At 47.8% G+C, this 16,497-nt stretch overlaps 1 pseudogene; it reads left to right on the plus strand.

Moving 5' to 3' along the window:
- Positions 1-211: 211 nt before the first annotated feature.
- LOC101109997 (2-acylglycerol O-acyltransferase 2-like) lies at positions 212-15,616 on the plus strand (annotated as a pseudogene).
- Positions 15,617-16,497: the final 881 nt, after the last annotated feature.

Genomic DNA, 16,497 nt, shown 5'->3' on the forward strand with positions numbered 1-16,497 from the left:
GGGTCTAGGATAGTGGGCTCAAAGAATTCTCCTAGGAAAGAGGTCCTTGCCAAGCATGGGCAGGGAGGCACTGGGGCTGGGTTGGATTGGGCACTCACCCTCCCCAGCCCCCACAAATGCTTAGACAACCTCCGGCAGAAACAAAAGCCAGCAGGTGTCTCCAACCACAGCAGAGCTCAGGGAAGGCTCAGGAGCCAACAGAGGAGCCCGCATGGTGGAGTTTGTGCCCTTGTTTTTGCCATGGGAGCGCAGACTGCAGAACTTCGCGGTCCTGCAGTATGTCTTCTGCATCATTGCCCTGAGTAAGGGGGCTGGGTTGGGGGACAGGAGACTGTGGGTTCCTGTCATTCCAGGTACACACAGTGTATTGATGGGACAAAGATGTAGGTCCTGAGGGGACTGCTGAGGCTACTGGCCCTCCTGGAGGCCTCTGCAGGGGGTGGGAATTTGTTGGGTCTGGGGGGTAGAAGCCCTCACCTGTGACTTTGGGCAGGGTTCTTAGCCCTCCTGGGCTGTGGGTTCCACCTGAATACCAGGACAGGGACCCACCTCAAGATGCTTGGTGCTGTGAGGAAGGAATCGGTGATTCTGGGACATTTGGGCTGCTCAGACTGCTCAGACAGGATTGAGTTCTTGCTTTTCATTCAGAGAAGAGAAGACTGACTCTGGTGGTTGAGGAAAGAGAGGGGAATAGGGATGAACAGGAGGGGGAATGAAGCAGGGGCCCATAGGGAATGGGCGAATGAGAAGCACAGCTGGGTCAGGCTCTGGCTGGGCAACTGACTGGCTGTGGGACCCTGGAGGACCCATGCCAAGCCTCCCCATGCCTCCATCTCATCATCTGCAGAATGGGCCCAAGGATGCTGACCTTATCGGGGAGGGGCTGTGGATGAAAGGAAGAAATGTGCTCACTCTTCTCAACTCAGCCCTGGCCTGGCCCCGGGTAGGGAGCCCAGAGGGTATGTGGGATCTAGTACCCAACCTACTCCCACAGTGAACATATCCATTATGACAGGAAGGCCTCAAACATGCCAAGTTCAGCTCTGCTGAAGGGAGCATTTTTGAGGAGGGCCCGGGATTGAGGACTGGGAAAGGAAAGTGACTAGAAGTGTGTGAGATTCTTCATCTCCCCTGCTGGCACCAGATTGGGTAGAAAATGCTCCCCCTGTACCTGCTGGTATTCAGCCTGTACACAGATGCCACTGCTGCGCTAAGCCACTTCAGTCCTATCCAACTCTCTGTGACCCCATGGACTGTAGCCCACCAGACTCCTCTGTCCATGGGATTTTCCAGGTAAGAATACTAAAGTGGTTGCCAAGTCCTTTTCCAGGGGATCTTCCTGACCCAGAGATTGAACCTGCATCTCTTTGGGCTCCTGCATTGCAGGCAGATTCTTTACCACCGGTGCCACCTGGAAAGCTGTCTATCCTGGTGTTAAACTATGGACATACTCTGTACAGACTACTCTACAGCCATTTCACACATTCACACACAAACTCACACACACATAGGCACCACAAACCCAGCACACATACCACACACATATACCAGGTGGTCCCTTAGAACCTCCTCCAACTTTAGCAGCTAAAATTTTCATCCCAAGTAAAGCCCCCAGTTTCCTGCTCCCCGCATCCCTGATGATTGACTTGTGTCTCTGTCTTAAGAGTCATTGGGCTCAGTCACTCAGTCATGTCTGATTCTTTGTGATCCTTTTGGACCATAAGCCACCAGGCTCCTCTGTCCATGGGATTTTTCAGGCAAGAATACTGGGGTGGGTTGCCATTTCCTCCTCTGGAGGATCTTGCCAATCCAGGGATCAAATCCTGGTGTCCTGTGTCTCCTGCATTGCAGGTGGATTCTTTATCCACTGAGTTATCAGGGAAGCCCCTAATGATTATTAGACATTTTAAATATCCTTGATTGCCCTCATTACACAGATGAGCAGAGAAGCTGAGTGCCTAAATATCCAAGACTGTAAGTCTGGGCCCCTCTGCTTCCAAAGGAAGAAAGGGAAGGAGTCAGAGGGAGGAGAAAGGGCTGAGGGTGTGGGAGGAAGTGTGGAGCATGGGGAGGAGGGTTACCCTAGGGCAGGGGACAAGTCCCTTGGCTCCTGGATGAAAGGCACTGGGGGTCCAGAACCAGGTAGACTGACACTTGGGGATCATGAGGATGAGGGACATCTTTCTCACCTGGCCTTGGGGGAGCTTTGTGAGCAGGAGTGTGTCTGACTAGCTGTGCCCACCTCCAGCCCAGCCTGGGACCTGGGAGTATCAGGAACAACACAGGGAGGTCAAGTAGCCCTGGACCGGGAGCTAGAGGGAGAGAAGTTGAGAAAGAGGACGTGAGCCCACCAATGTCAGGAGCATGTACCTTGTCCCTTATCCTGGGGACAAAGAGGACCTCCAGGAGGCTTTAGGTATGGGAGGGACAAGGTTCAGTCTTTGGGTACAGGTCTCTGTGGCTGCATTTGGGGTTTCTACTCTGTTGACGGTTTAGGGGGTAGAATGATGATGGCAAGGAGTAGCCACAGTCTACATGAGAGGTCACCAAATTATGCCCCATGAACCAAACCCTTTTTGTATTTGCACAGCCCATGAGCTAAGAATGGTTTTTACATTTTACATGATCTTGTGTCTATGTAATATCCTCCAAGTTGCCTTTTGAGCTGAGTGGCAAAGTCTAAAATATTTACAATCTGTCCCTTTAGGTAAATGATTGCCTCCCCTGGTCTAGGGAAGCTGAGGGTAGGTGGAAAGAAGGTACCTCTTCCCAGACATAGTAGGAGATGGATCTTCTGGGAAGGATTTAAAGGCTGACAGGAGATTAAGGGCTTTCAGTGGGGGAGTGAACCCCATACTTACGTTGGACAGCTGGTTGACACTGGATGTAAAATATGCATTTGTGGGAGGGGCAAAGAAGTGGCCAGAGAGGTCAATTAGGGCCTGTCACGGTGACCTCAGGGCATAGGTACCAATAGTTTCCAATGGGTTACTTGTTCACTCCGCTTCCTTTCCTCTCCTCTGTAACTCTCACACCTCACACAGGAAGGTAAGTTCCATTCAAACAGTTGGGCTTGTTCTCAGCTGTGTTTCCAGATCCTAGAAGGGTTGAAGGCAATGAATGTTTGTTGAATGAATGAATGTTGGGAGCATGATGGAGCCAAAATAGTAGAAATGAATGCCAGGTCCCATCCTACTAGCTTGCTGTCTGAGCTTAGGCAATTTGCATACCCTCTCTGGGCTTGGTAAAGTAGGGTGATACATTTTCCCACTTGATATTATGAGGTGAAAGAAGTCTCTTTCCTAAGTGACTGAAAAGACTCCCAAGTTTGGGTTTGGGATAAGGGGGATGGTGAAGTGCAGGGAAGTCTTTCTGGTCAAGTATAAATGACCAAAATGTGTTTTTTCCCTAACTATTTTTTTCTGGTTAAAGCTAATATTTGCTGTTGTAACACATTCAAACAAAATGTGTTTCCAAAGTGAAAGATGTCCCCTAAATCCAACCCTCTGGGGAGCCACTAATAACAACTTGATTTGATTCTCTAGAACTGGCTTTCTGAAAGCGGGAAAAACCAAAACAGATTTTTAATTTTGCCCCAGGGCAGAGATCTAACTGGGTCATTGTTTTCTTCAAATTAAACATTTGTAATAAAAAAAATAAATAAATAATTTTACTTAATTAATTTATTTTAATTGGAGGCTAATTACTTTACAATATTGTGGTGGTTTTTGCCATATAACGACATGAATCAGCCATGGGTGCACATGTCCCCCCATCCTGAACCGCTCTCCCACCTCCCTCCCCACCCCATCCCTCTGGGTTGTTCCACAGCATCCGCCTTGAGTGTCCTGCTTCATGCATCAAACTTGCACTGGTCATCTGTTTTAAATGTGGTAATATATGTGTTTCAATGTTATTCTCTCAAATCATCCCACCCTCGCCTTCTCCCACAGAATTCAAAAGTTCTTTACATCTGTGTTTCTTTTGCTGTCTTACATATAGGGTCATCGTTACCGTATTCCTAAATTTCATATATATGCGTTCACATACTGTATTGGTGTTTTTCTTTCTGACTTACTTTTCATTGTATAATAGGCTCCAATTTCATCCACCTTAGTTAAACTGACTCAAATGTTTTCTTTTTAATAGCTGAGTAGTATTCCATTGTGTATATGTAGCACAGCTTCCTTATCCATTCATCTTCCAATGGATATCTAGGTAGCTTCCACGTCCTAGCTATTGTAAACAATGCTGCAATGAACTTTGGGGTACATGTGTCTCTTTCAACTCAGTAAATAAAATTGAAGTTAAATCCTGACCAACTTTCCCAGTGGCATCCTTTCTCCATCCCCTGGATTTGAGACAGTCAGCTCCAGGAGGGCAGGCATGGCTGTACCACCAGCACCTGGCACATCACAGGAGCTCTCTGGGAAGTGAACATCTGTGAGCCTCAACTTACTTTATCCAGATTCTGTATTTTACTACTGTTCAGACTGAGTCCAGAGTGCCTTCCTCCTGGAAGCATGCTGGGAAAGAGCCCGGCTACCCTTCCTCCAAAAGAAATAGAAATGGAAGCTGACCTTCTTAAGGAATTTGATTGCATGGTGTCAGGAGGAGAGAATGGGGTCTGGAAGGGGCAATATTCCCTGGAAATTAGGCTCCATTGGTATCATAGCACCTGACTCTTGAGATGAAACCAGGTGAGCCTGTGGTAGGGACTGAAAATCAAGGATCAGATAGAAATTCCTCGTCAGGCCCAGTCCTAGCCCTGCTGCACCCCCAACCTACAGTCCAGTCAGGTGTTGGCCTCTTCAACCTTCCTTCAGTAGGAAAGGGCATGGCAGGCAGAGGAAACTGCATGAGCGAAAGCTAAGAGGTTGAAGGAGCTCAGGCAGTCGGAGGAGCGCTGAGCCGCTCAGCGTAGCTGAAGCTATGGGGCCTGTGCATGAGGTAGGCTGGAGCAAGTTTCTTGAGGAGCCTGAATGTCAGGCTGAGTTGCTTGTGCTGTGCCTCAGTCATGAGAAGTTTAAGTAGAGGGAGGAATCTAGTGGGATTTATCTACAGGAAGATGGACAGCGAGTATACAGAAGGAGGGCTGGGCAGAAAGAATGTCTCCATTTCTCTGAGGTTCCAAAGAATGCTAACTGGAAACAATTTATGCAGTCACTGGGCTCCTGGGAATTTATTGAGCACTGAGGAAAGAAAGACTTCTTAACAGACAGGGAGGGAAAGGGAAGGGAAAACCAGAGTGAATGAGGCAGCGTGGGACAGTGGGAACAAGTGAGTTTGGAGTTAGTCCTGGTGTCAAACCCAGGGTCCCAGTGTGGCACATCCTCAACTGCATTTTCTCCTCCTTGGAGTACTGGGGAGGCTGACCTGTTCCCCCTGGGGTGGGGGCTGGACAGGACAGTGCTGCTAGTGCTGGGCCTACGGGGAGAGTGCATCCTTCACCCTGGCCATTAGTGCCCACTAAAGCTCCTGCTTCCCTTCCCAGCCTTTATCTGCTATGTGGTCTTCATAGGCCTCCTGTTCACAAGATTCTGGATCTTCACTATCCTGCATGCCACCTGGTGGTAGCTGGACCGAAACTCTCCACTGCACAGAGGCAGGCACATCCAGGCCTTCAGGTCCTGGATCTTAGGGAAGTACGTAAAAGACTATTTCCCCACCTTGGTGAGTAATGGAGCTATCTGGGTAGTGGCCAGGACTGTAGTGCCCCATGTGTCCATGGGGAAGTGTGATCCTGTGTGCAGTGAGTAGGGTACTGGGCTGGGAGAGATGAACCAGGCTTCCACCACTATGTGGCCTGGAAGAGAGTCCAGCCTCTGTCTGTCCATGGTTTTCCATCTGCAGAGATGTAGGGCCGATATGAGGATTGATAAATGAACAGGATTTGAAGGAGTCTTGTGGGCCATCTAGTGTGACACACATATGTAACTTAACCTGCACCTCTCAGCAGCCATGCTTGAGGGTGCAGGTAATAAAGTCATGTCCTTAGAGACCTTCTGGCCTTACAGTTCATCATATAAGGAGACAAGCAACCAGGAGAGAGGAAGGTGTGACCAAGGTCACACAGGAAGTTCTTTTACTAGTTTTACAATTAGTGCCTTTCTGGGTAGAAAGCAAAACAGAGAGCCCTGAACTGGTTCTCAGGTTCTATCCTGTTGCATCTGGGTATGGTATGCATTCTTGGAAAGCCTTTCCTGTTCTGATCTCAGTTTCTCCATGTATCCCCTAAGCAGTCTGCTCCCTCCTACTCTGAGTGCCTCTGATTCTCTGACTCAGGGCTCCTCATGGCCATTGTGAAGTCCTGACCATGGACCCAAAGATCAGTCCTGATGGAAGAAAACATTGATTTGACCAACTCCATTCTGCTCTTTCCTTTATCACAGAGAGAATAAACTCAGTTTGTAATCAGAGAGGAAAGGATGGCTCGTTGACCAGATAGGGTAGGAAAGGCAGAAGGGAAACAGTGCCAGGCCAGGGCAGGCAGCTGTCCTCTGCACACAGGAGAGAAGAAATATATGGAATGTATTCTTTGGGCCTGGGCAGAAAAAGTTCTAATACCATGTGTGCAACCTACCTACTGCACACCTTACTGAGTATAATAAAATAGCCTTTCTGAGCCTCCATTTCTTCATATGTAGAGATGATACAGCATACATCATTGGGTTGTGGATTCCATGAGACATCAGGCCATCCTGGAGACCTCAGGACAGCATCTGGCTTTCTTTACAACCGGAGTTACTGTCAAATGCATGACTGGGGAAAAAAAATGATGCTGAGCAATTCTGTGCCTGTCCTTTGCACCCCCTTTCTGCTCCTTCCTTCGTGAGGTTCCAAGGGGATTTCTCAGCCCTAAAACTATTGACAGTGGTGGGACATCGAACTTGATTTGCAGAAATTCCACCTACACAGTGTTCAGGATTGTTGCCCCCTGGAGTCTTCAGGCATCGCCATATCCACTGGAGGGGCAAGAGCACAAAGTAGCCAGCAGAGAGAGAGATAACATGCACTTTGCCTCACCTAGCCTGGGCTGGGGGCCTGCAAGAGTGGGGATTTGACCTGCAGATTTTAGACCTAACCACCTCCTGGTAGCTCAGACAGTAAAGCATCTGCCTGCAATGCAGGAGATCAGGGTTCAATCCCTGGGTCAGGAAGATCCCCTGGAGAAGGAAATGGCAACCCACTCCAGTATTCTTGCCTGTAAAATCCCATGGACTGAGGAGCCTGGTAGGCTACAGTCCATGGGGTAGCAAAGAGTCAGTCACGACTGAGCGACTTCACTTCTTCACCTCCCAGGAGACCCTTCAACATGCCCACACATATTTATAGTACAGGTCCTTCAGGGATCTTGGGGAGGACAACATGTTCATGGTCCCAGGTAGGGAGCCCCTCTCTGTTGGTGCTCCCCTGCATTCAAAAGCCTCTGCACTCTGTCAAATGAGCTTGCATTTCTGAACTTCCTTCAATTCTCACTGATTTAATACATACAGTCTATTGGTAGAGTTATAAGTAAATTTAGAAAACTATTTTAGAGTACTGGACCTTTCTAAGTATACCCTATGGCCTTCCTACAAAAGTCTTTTGGCATTGCCATATCCACAGGAGGGGCAGTAGCACCAAATGGCCAGCAGAGAGAAAACTAATGGTGGAGAATCAGGCAGTGTTTCCCCTAGGACAAGTTGCCTCCACCTCATGCTGATGATAAGTCCAGGAGCTAGGTTTCTTTGTGAAGATTTCATTATCCTGGAGCAGCAGTGTCTACACAGGCCAAGGCCTGAGCAGGGGTGTAGTGCTGTGGGCAGGCTGTGACCTGGTGTCAGGAAGTGCTGCAGACTTGGCATGACAGCTCCCTGACCCTCCCCACCCACATCTGCGGGCATCACTAGAGACTTCATGCCCTTCCTCCCAGCCCCTACCTTCAGCACCCTGAGGTCTCTTACACTGAGTCACAGCAACTCAGGGGTCCAGCCCTCCATCTGGGATAGAACCCCAGCTACCACAGTCCTTGGAGAGATGCTCACTCTCTCCTGTGATGGCTCCTTCATCCTGGGTGGGCTCTGCCTGGGACAAGGTCTCTCTTCACATAGGACAGAGGCTTGTGTCCCTGTCACCCTGCCAGGAGTCCTACCTCTGCCTTGGGCAGGAGGCCTTCCTTCCCAGGTGGGCTGAATCGGCTTCATCCATTCATGAGTCTGCTCCCTCTCCCTCTTCATTCCACAGTCTCCCAGAGCATCTCTTCTGCTCCAGGCCTGCAGTGGGGACAAGGATCCTCAGATAGGCATCTCTAACCTCAGGACACTCACATGGGGGTGTGATAGCACTTGGGCACAGGGGAGACATAGAAGAGATCAGCACAGAAAGTCAGAACAGAGACCAGGGAGGACATGAGGTGCAGCCCCGATTCACCAGGCTGCCATCCCTGCAGCTGGTCAAGACTGCCGAGCTGGACCCCTCCCGGAACTACTTCACTGCCTACCACCCCCACGGGATCATGGGCATTGGAACTGTTACCAACCTGTGCACTGAGGGCACAGGCTTCTCCTTGATCTTCCCTGGTATCCGCCCACATCTTATGACATTGAACATGTTTTTCCAGGTCCTCTTGGTCAGGGATTACATCATGTTAGGGGGTAAGTCTTCCAACCATTGGATTGCCCCGGTATATGAGGGCTGGAGACATGAGGGGGGTTTTTAGGAAGGGCTGCCAACAATCAGAACTTTCTCTAAGAGTATGTATATTAGAAAAGGAGGTTAGATATAAGGAAGCACTTCCCACAGTTCTATGCCCAGCAATGAGCTCGGTGAGGGGTTGTGTGGAGAGAAAGGACTCTGTCCCAGTCCTCAGGGAGCTCCCACCTGGGAGAGGGGAGCTCAGGGTACACCACCCCCACCCCCACAGTCCCTGCCCCCTTTATCCTGTATCTAACCACCATCCTCTCTCCCCAGGGCTGGTCTCAGTAGACAGGGAGAGTGTTGCTCACTTTCTGAGCAGGGAAGGAGGCAGTAACCTGCTGTCCATCATTGTTGGGGATGTCCAGGTGTCACTGGATGCCAGGCTGTGGAACCACAAGGGCTTTATCAGGCTCACCCTGATGCATGGGTATCAGGGCGAGGGCTCTTAGTTCAGCTGGAGATTGACAAAGATTGTATTTTGCTGGAAAGACTGAGAGATGAATGTAAATCCTATTTTGGCAAGAGATGCTCAGTCCATTCACAGTGAAGATTCTACCTTGGTTATAGATGTACTGTACTGTGCTATGCTTAGTCACTCAGTAGTGTCCAATTCTTTGTGAACCTATGGACTGTAGCTCACCAGGCTCCTCTCTGCATGGAGATTCTCCAGGCAAAAATACTGGAGTTGGTTGCCTTGCCCTCCTCCAGGGGATCTGCCCAACCCAGGGATCAAACCCACATCTCCCACATTGCAGGCATTCTTTGCTATCTGAGCCACCAAGCCCTAGATATATTGTGTCATGCCCAAATACCCAGAGAAGATTCTAGAAGGGAGACTTGGTGATCAAAGGGACTAGATGTGAAGGGTCATAATGCCCACAGTTGGCATCAGATCTGAGACCTAAGGCTTCTGTGAGAATGGAGCTTATGAAGTAGCTTAAAGCTGTTCTCTTATCCTGAAGCACTCTTTAAGACTATAAGCTAGCTGGGGCAGAAGAGATTTTTAAAGAAAGTTTGCAGATGTTTTAAATCAGAGAGGACTGTCTGTAGCATTCTGGTCTCCCTGTCATGGTGTAATGGGGAGGTGATGGCCCCAAGAGGAGGTAGTAACTGCTTGAGTCATAAAGCAAGGCTGTGGCAGGTCTGAGAGACACCCGAGACCTCCTACTTTTGGTCCATGACTCTGTCCTCTGCTCCAGCTCCCACTCACTATGTCCCTGCAGGAAGCTAGTGACCAGCTTGTGCCTTCTTGCGCCTCCACATGCCCTGTCTCTTGTCTCCCTCCAGAGCAGCTCTGGTGCTGATCTTCTCCTTTGGAGAGAATGACATGTTTAACCAGACTGAGAACTCCCCTGGTTCCTGGTTGCACTGGTTCTGGGAACAAAATTCTGAAGATTGTGGGAGCTTCCATTCCACTCTTTTATGGCTGTGGTGTTTTCCAATACACTTTCGGTCTTAATCCATACTGCCAGCCCATCAATGCTGGGGGTAAGCCAAAATCCAGGCTGGGAGGTGTTGGGTTACAGGGCAAGGGACTTGGGCTTGGGCTGAAGGGGAATGGAAATGGGCCAGACACATCCTTGTCCTCCTGGAGTTCAGGTTCTATTCCTGGGAGATGGACATATAGGCAAGTAACCCAGATGCAAGGCTGCTGGGAGACAGTGTGAGGAACTCTGCCCGTGGCAAAAGTCATGAGGAAGGAGGCTTTGGCATATGCAAAGGCCGGATCGAGCCTCAGGAAACCCCCTGTTCCCGAGCATCTAGCCCCCAAACCAGAGTCTGCCTACTTTAATGCTTCATGCTCTCATCTACACCTCTGACTTTATGGGGGGCTGTCCCCCCACCACCTCTCTTGGAGAAGGAGTTAACCTACAGCTCCAGTTAATAAAAATTCCTGGGCATGACAAGAGTATTTCAACTTAAAAACTCCTCTCCTCTGAAGGTTATCTAGCCTGCCTGAACAGCTTTGTCCAGCCACATGTGATTGTTTACAGCCTCCCAACCATGAGAGGCATGAGATGTTTTAAACTTTCTAAAGGCAGATTATTTTAGGAAGTTAGAAATTATTAGTATAGTGGGTTGACTAGGAATTATATTGGTGAAGGGTTTTTCATTTATTGGGCCAATGTTTGCTGCTAAATCTCCATATTCCCTGCCCTTATAATGAATATAACTAGCATATAGCAGAAATAAGTATTAACCTTTAAGATTAATCATGTTAATGAATCAAGGCAAATCGGAAGTGGTCAAACAAGAGATGGCAAGGGTAAACATCGACATTCTAGGAATCAGCGAATTAAAATGGACTGGAATAGGTGAATTTAACTCAGATGACCATTACATCTACTACTGCAGGCAGGAATCCCTCAGAAGAAATGGAGTAGTCATCATGGTCAACAAAAGAGGCTGAAATGCTGTACTTGGATGCAATCTCAAAAACGACAGACTGATCTCTGTTCGTCTCCAAGGCAAACCATTCAATATCACAGTTATCCAAGTCTATGCCCCAACCAGTAATGCTGAAGAAGCTGAAGTTGAACGGTTTTATGAAGACCTACAAGACCTTTTAGAACTAACACCCCAAAAAAGATGTCCTTTTCATTACAGGGGAGTGGAATGCAAAAGTAGGAAGTCAAAAAACATCTGGAGTAACAGGCAAATTTGGCCTTGGAATGAAGAATGAAACAGGGCAAAGACTAATAGAGTTTTGCCAGGAAAATGCACTGGTCATAGCAAACACCCTCTTCCAACAACACAGGAGAAGACTCTACACGTGGACATCACCAGATGGTCAACACCGAAATCAGATTGATTACATTCTTTGCAGCCAAAGATGGAGAAGCTCTATACAGTCAACAAAAATAAGACCGGGAGCTGACTGTGGCTCAGATCATGAACTCCTTATTACCAAATTCAGATTGAAATTGAAGAAAGCAGGGAAAACCGCTAGACCATTCAGATATGACCTAAATCAAATCCTTTATGATTATACAGTGGAAGTGAGAAATAGATTTAAGGGCCTAGATCTGATAGATAGAGTGCCTGATGAACTATGGAATGAGGTTCGTGACATTGTACAAGAGACAGGGATCAAGACCATCCCCATGGAAAAGAAATGCAAAAAGGCAAAATGGCTCTCTGGGGAGGACTTACAAATAGCTTGAAAAGAAGAGAGGCAAAAAGCAAAGGAGAAGAGGAAAGATATAAGCATCTGAATGCAGAGTTCCAAAGAACAGCAAGAAGAGATAAGAAAGCCTTCCTCAGTGATCAATGCAAAGAAATAGAGGAAAACAACAGAATGGGAAAGACTAGAGATCTCTTCAAGAAAATTAGAGATACCAAGGGAACATTTCATGCAAAGATGGGCTCGATAAAGGACAGAAATGGTATGGACCTAACAGAAGCAGAAGATATTAAGAAGAGGTGGCAAGAATACACAGAAGAATTGTACAAAAAAGATCTTCATGACCCAGATAATCATGATGATGTGATCACTCATCTAGAGCCAGACATCTTGGAAAGTGAAGTCAAATGGGCCTTAGGAAGCATCACTACGAACAAAGCTAGTGGAGGTGATGGAATTCCAATTGAGCTGTTTCAAATCCTGAAAGATGATGCTGTGAAAGTGCTACACTCAATATGCCAGCAAATGTGGAAAACTCAGCAGTGGCCACAGGACTGGAAAAGGTCAGTTTTCATTCCAATCCCAAAGAAAGGCAATGCCAAAGAATGCTCAAACTACCGCACAATTGCACTCATCTCACATGCTAGTAAAGTAATGCTCAAAATTCTCCAACCCAGGCTTCAGCAATACGTGAACCGTGAACTCCCTGACGTTCAAGCTGGTTTTAGAAAAGGCAGAGGAACCAGAGACCAAATTGCCAACATCCACTGGATCATCGAAAAAGCAAGAGAGTTCCAGAAAAACATCTGTTTCTGCTTTATTGACTATGCCAAATCCTTTGACTGTGTGGATCACAACAAACTGTGGAAAATTCTGAAAGAGATGGGAATACCAGACCAATACCTAACCTGCCTCTTGAGAAATCTGTATGCAGGTCAGGAAGCAACAGTTAGAAGTGGACATGGAACAACAGACTGTTTCCAAATAGGAAAAGGAGTATGTCAAGGCTGTATATTGTCACCCTACTTATTTAACTTATATGCAGAGTACATCATGAGAAAATGGTGATTGCAGCCATAAAATTAAAAGACGCTTACTCCTTGGAAGAAAACTTATGGCCAACCTAGATAGTATATTGAAAAGCAGAGACATTACTTTGCCAACAAAGGTCAGTCTAGTCAAGGCTATGGTTTTTCCTACGGTCATGTATGGATGTGAGAGGTGGAGTGTGAAGAAGGCTGAGCACCGAAGAATTGATGCTTTTGAACTGTGGTGTTGGAGAAGACTCTTGAGAGTCCCTTGGACTGCAAGGAGATCCAACCAGTCCATTCTGAAGGAGATCAACCCTGGGATTTCTTTGGAAGGAATGATGCTAAAGCTGAAACTCCAGTACTTTGGCCACCTCATGAGAAGAGTTGACTCATTGGAAAAGACTCTGATGCTGGGAGTGATTGGGGGCAGGAGGAGAAGGGGACAACCAAGGATGAGATGGCTGGATGGCATCACGGACTCGATGGACGCGAGTCTGAGTGAACTCCGGGAGATGGTGATGAACAGGGAGGCCTGGAGTGTTGCGATTCATGCGGTCACAAAGAGTGGGACACGACTGAGCGACTGAACTGAACTGAACTGAACCTTAGGCTAAGTAAATTCCTTTCTTAATTGTAACCCACTACACCCTCACCCTATAGGAATGCTACTTTATTTGGTACCTTCAGAGTGTGGCACCTGGTTTAAGAAAGAATCACCCCTGGAAAAAATAAGTTTTCTGGTTGACTGACCGTTATCAGAAAGAAAGGGTCATAAAATGTTAGCAGGCCTCATGACCAGAAGATGATGTAAAGCCCCTAAGACCTTTGTATACATTTGTATAAAGTACCTGATTTTGATAAGGGTCAGGTCTGCTGACCCCGCGTGACTCTGTATTCATCCGTATCTATAACAAAAAGTATATAAGCAGACCTGAAAAATAAAGAAAGGGGACCAGTTCCTGGAAAGACTGGTTTCTGCCGTGTGGTCTTTACTTGTTCTCTCCATTTTTCTGGCTGAATTCCCTTCTGGAGCATGGAGGCTTCCCATGTGTACTTACTTGCCCCAGCTTCTAAGACCCACGTGAGAGGGAGCCCAAGGTGGGGCACCCTCCGCTATTCAAGCGGGAGCCGGTGGCCTACGTAGATGGTGCAGATTCCTTGTCTTGGAGTTTTATTGGTATTCCACGTAAACCAAGTTATTCAGCATCCTTTTCTCCACTAGTATTTTCCTACTACACTATTTCTTTCTAATCTCCCTCCATATCTTTAATTAAGCAATTAATTCCTAGAACGCTGACTCCATCCCCGCTTCAAATTATTACTGGGAAATGGACATATAGGCAAGTAACCCAGATGCAAGGCATCTGAGATGAGAAGAGTAACAGGGGCATAAAGACCAGTTGCCATTACTGATAACTGAGCACCTACTGTGCCAGGCACTGCATTGGCTACTTATATGCGGCTTCTCAGTTGTCCCTACAACCTTGGAAGCAAAAACTATCATCCTCATTTTACTGATCACAAAATGAGACCTATAGAAGGTAAATCATTTCCAAAAGATGACCCTGCATTTGAGTAACACAACTGAGATTTGAGTCAGGATCTACTTGACTTTTACTATGCTAGAGGAAGGAGTTCTTACTTCTGAGAAGACAATCTCCAAAAGGCTTATTGGGGAAGATGGATATAGGGACGTGCACTCCAGGTCTGTTAGAACTGTGTATAATAGCCATTATCAGGCTACAAAAGAGAGCCTGAAGGAATTTCCTATAAATAATGGGCATGGGCTTTAGTGCATGGATTTAACACCATCTTTTCAGTTATATGGTCATCTCATTTGCTCTCCTCTTGGATTCCAAATATCTTGCAATGGCAAAGCTTGTAATGAGAAGTCTGTTTATCTCCATTCACCCAGTTACCTTTAGCTGAGTCCAGGCAGTCAAGAGTTTCCCTGGATTTGGGGGTGATATTTTCAGGAATGTTATAGGGCTGCTGCCTCCAGATGACTTTGGAGAGAAGACACGACAGCTGCTTTCTGAGCCAGATAGAACCAGAGGAAGGAAGTTGATAGGGCCTCCTATTTCCTCCTTAGAATGGGGGGCACTGCCCTCTAGCATAGCAAGAGAGAGGGAAGTAGGGTGCTTGGGGTGTGGCCCACCGCCTCCCAGACATTTGGGTGTGTCCAATCATGGCATCTGAGATTCCCATGTCCACGTGTCCTTGAGACTAAGAGCACATTCCCAGGGCTTACAACCTGACACTGATTCTGCCTAGCTATGTGACATTAAACAAGTTACTTAAGCTCCCTGAGGTGAGTTTAACACCTCAGCTGTCAAAAAGGAATAAAGCAAGTTCTATCTTTGGAGGATTTCTAAGAGGATAAAGAGATCATGCATTAAAGTATCTAATACATTGCCTAGCAGGAGGTCATGCAGCCTGTGGCATTTTATCATCAGAGCTTGGAGTTGCCCTAATATCCAGATTAGGTCACCCAAAATACAATTGGAAGGGAGGCAGTACAGGCACCTTTCAGCAGGTGTGACCTCTGCCATGGAGTCCTGGCCCATGGGATCCTGGGACTCCAGTGGTTCCTGCTCTGGGCCATCACTCACCTCTGTGTCTTGCAGTGGGGAAGCCCATCAAGGTACAGAAGACACCACATCCCTCCCAGGAGGAGGTGGACAGGCTGCACCAGCATTACATGAACGAGCTGGAAAACCTCTTCGAAGCCCACAGGCTCCAGTACAATGTTCCCAGAAACCAACACTTGGAGTTCTGCTGAGCAGAGATGCTGCCCCAAAGGGCAGGGCTGGATTGTGGAGGATGGAGGGAAGGTGTTGTGATCCCAGAAGGCTTCCTGGAAGTGTCTGTTGAACACATCTCCAGAGCCTTCACTGACTCCTGCAGCTCCACCCCATGCCAGGCTCCAGGTCACACTTGGCTCCATGGCAGAAGAAGCCAGACTCTGGCATCAGGGATTTGCTCTCCTGCACTGACTCCTCTGTAATGGGCCCTCTCCTTGGTTCTGCTCACCTGAGAAGTGGGAGAGATACTAGGAGAGGATGATGTCTGTGTCTCTGTCCTCTGTGGTCCTGTCACTCAATGAGCAGGACAAAGAGCAGCTTCAGTTAGCAGGTTTCCCTTCCTCTGCCTTGAGTGACAGCATAGAAGCAGCCCCCAGCTGCAGCACTTTCTCCTACAAGCTCCCTCATCCTGCATCCTGCCTGGCCCATCTCCTGCCTCCCTGAGCTGGAGAGGAGGGTGAGGTCACAACCTCCTGGCTGATCCTGGCACCTCTGAGTTTCTGAGTCCTCTGAGCCCCAGGCTGGCAGCCACAGGGAGATCCAGAAGTTGGGGAAAAAGAATTGGGCTCTGTCACTGGCTAAACCACTATACACTACCATCTTCATCCTCCTTCTGGGTCTCAGTTTCCCTGAGTGACTAAGATGAACTTTGACCTCAATTCTGAGGTCACATTAGCTGCGAACTTCAATGGCAGTTCCTACTCATTCAGCCCTAACAGTGGCATGGAATCTGGGCTCCATAAATTTCAATTCAACAATTGAAAGATTCTGGGAATTCCCTAGGAGTCCCGTGGTTAGGACCCTGCACTTTCACTGTCAGGGCCCGGGTTCAACCCCTGGTAGGGGAACTAACATCCCT

This window comes from Ovis aries, chromosome 15 (assembly GCF_016772045.2).
Source record: "Ovis aries strain OAR_USU_Benz2616 breed Rambouillet chromosome 15, ARS-UI_Ramb_v3.0, whole genome shotgun sequence".
Taxonomy (NCBI): domain Eukaryota; kingdom Metazoa; phylum Chordata; class Mammalia; order Artiodactyla; family Bovidae; genus Ovis; species Ovis aries.